This window comes from Pinus tabuliformis, chromosome Q, assembly GCF_031772625.1.
Source record: "Pinus tabuliformis cultivar Carrire ecotype Pingquan chromosome Q, CPIR1, whole genome shotgun sequence".
Classification (NCBI taxonomy): Eukaryota; Viridiplantae; Streptophyta; class Pinopsida; order Pinales; family Pinaceae; genus Pinus; species Pinus tabuliformis.
In genome coordinates this window covers 788,451,817-788,454,667 of record NC_142296.1, presented here as the reverse complement: position 1 = coordinate 788,454,667, position 2,851 = coordinate 788,451,817, and the positions used below count along the sequence as shown (strand labels likewise).

At 37.3% G+C, this 2,851-nt stretch overlaps 1 pseudogene; it reads left to right on the top strand.

Annotated features, from left to right (window-relative positions):
- The first annotated feature begins 1,426 nt into the window (after positions 1 to 1,426).
- LOC149221846 (histone-lysine N-methyltransferase CLF-like) lies at positions 1,427 to 2,622 on the top strand (annotated as a pseudogene).
- Positions 2,623 to 2,851: the final 229 nt, after the last annotated feature.

Genomic DNA, 2,851 nt, shown 5'->3' with positions numbered 1-2,851 from the left:
TGTACTATTGATGAACACAATCTCTCTCATAAGGAAAGATTGGTTGGGTTTTCCCCTTGTGGGTTTTTCCTTGGTTGTGAGCCTAATTCTTGTTGTCTCTTCTATATTGTTTACTTTCATGTATATCTACTTGATAATTGGAATATAAAGAAAGGACTAGTCATGTCATTATATGTAGCTAGCAATTGTGAAAAAACTACTCTAGTCTTGACTGCACTAGAAAATCAATAGAGCCCAACACTTCTGGAGAAGAGCAGTCCTTTGAGGAGGCCAAAGGAGATAAGAGACCCCGCATATGAATTAAGGTGGTACTCTCGCCTCTCTCTGGGGTCCCTAAATATTACACCTTTAGGATCAAGGGGGTCATATAGGGGCAAGGAATCATAGCTTTGGTTGATGGTGGAGCCACACACAATTTCATCGATGCAACTTTGATGGCGAGGAGGGGTATTCCCGCATAAGAATTTGAGAGCTTGACACGATGGTAGCTAATGGGTACAACATGACATGCACGCAAGTGAACGCATGTTTGAGCATGACACTTCGTAATTACACATTCACCGTTTATTTCTACATAGTATACCTTGTAGGTACTAATGTGGTGTTAGGGGTACAATGGTTATACTCAATAGGAAATTATCAATGAACTATCAGATGATGGAAATGGAATTTCGGGCCTCAAATGGAAGCAAGGTAGTGTTGAGAGGTTTGTCCAATGGTGGCCCTTGAACTATATCAACCAAGAAAATGGAAGTGATAAGCAGGCACGAAGATGTGGCTTGCATATCACAAGGTTGGATTACAGGACTAAGGTCACCAGATAACAACCTATAGGGTTATGAGTTTGGTACTAAGTACAAGAAGAACATCGTGATCGATGCACTCTCTAGGGAGCCAATTGCATGCACACTCATGAAAATTGCTAGAGATTGAAAACCCTGCTTCTTGGTGGAATATTCCAAAAATAAGTTTTCTTGTGATTGATGGATAGACTCATCCAAGCTGATAGGTACAGAGTAGAGGATGAGGTCATTTTCTATAGAGACAATATTTGTTTGATCTCTATGCGTACACTCAAGAAGGAAATATTGAAGGCCATACATAACCCAGAACTAGTAGGACACCAAAGGCTCTTGGAAACATACAGGAAGATCAAAGAAAGGTTTTCTTAGAAAGGCCTCATGGATGATGTGTTGAGGCACATAAGAGAGTGCAAGACTTGTTAGCAGAACAAACCTAGGTGTACCCCTGTAAGGTTGCTACAACTCAATCCACTTTAATGCTTATACATAGGAGTGCCAAAAAGAGGAAGCAATTCTTGGGAAAAAATCTTGCTAAACATGGATTGCTAGACAATGACGTGAATGAAGTATATGTTGTAACTATAAAGGTACCACAACTCGAGAAATTTACCTCCCCAATGATAATGATTCAGAAACAAGGTTTATCATAGGTAGTATTAGATAGCCTTAGTCAATGCCTTGGGGTCAAGCCTTATCAAATAAAGGAAAAGTATACTTTTCTTATGGAACAAGATCATAAAAAATAATATGCTGAGATTGGAGGCAATGGATCTAGTGTTGAAAATTTAGCCTCATATGATATATTTATTGGAAAATATCTTAATGCAACTATGGATTCCTTTGATAACCTGTTTTTTTTTTTTTTAATTAATTAATTAATTTATTTGCATGGTTGTTCTCAGGCTCTTCTTTTCCCTTGTAAAAAATAATCACCATGGATCCTCCATAAAAAGAGTGTAACACGTTGTGTGGTATTCACTGCTATCGTCTGTAGGTTGCAAAAGTTGAAGAAGCAAGTGGCACAATTTTACTTCTTGACATTTGTGAGATAAAACTTGTTTTTTGTATAAGAAATGATGTGCCTAAGGCATGCACCTAAAGGAAAGGTTCAAATGGTGGTGGTTTGAAAACAATAAAATCTCCTCAAATTTAAAGTGGTTATTCAAATGAAAAGCCGCACTGAGAGAATTTGGGGTGAATATGATGTGGGGAAGGACAACTTTGACTTTAAGCAGTCTGAATCATCACATAAGGGTAAACAACGGGGAAAAATTGGAGGGAGTTCAAAGAAAGATAATAACGAGACTGTTGAATGAGTTTTAGTTTGTATGAGGAAAAGGAAAGAAAGGATGGCTTCAAACATTGACAACATTGCTATTGGAGTTGTCTCACTAGTTGATATTAACCTAAGATAAAACCCAAAAAGAGCTAATGCTAAAACATAGGGGACACCATATAAGAAGAACAACTAGACATCCTTAGGAAATAAGTTTTTGAGAAAGAAGAATTCAATTATCAAAGAGGACAACAATGCATAAAATATGGAGCTTCAAGATGACAATAAATCTGACATCCAAGGTGTTGCAATTGAAAAGGAAGAAGATGGGGAATCTTGTAGAAATGACTTAATGGTTGTAAAATGTGCCAAAAAAGATGATTATGGATGGAGTGCAATAAGAAAGGTTTATATGCAAAGGTTATTATGGTTTCTGGTAACCATGTAATGAGAGAAAAGCAGAGTGTGGAGCACCTGCAATTGCAATTGCTCGAGGACAAACAGTGTCAGGAAGGGAGGATTATAATTTCCTCTTCTAATTAAACTTCCCAAGGGAGGAAGAAGTGACCTATACAACCCCATAGGAGAGCCTAATTATTTGTAAAGGGGAAAACTCATTATTCAATGTTATTGAGGTAACATTGGGTAGATTGAGGTAATTGGAGGAAAACTTATGGAAAAATCCAAATTTGGGGAAAAATGGAGGGAAAATTGTTAATCCCTGAAATTAAAATTAGGAGGGAAGACTCTAAAGGGAATCTATTAAAGAGAA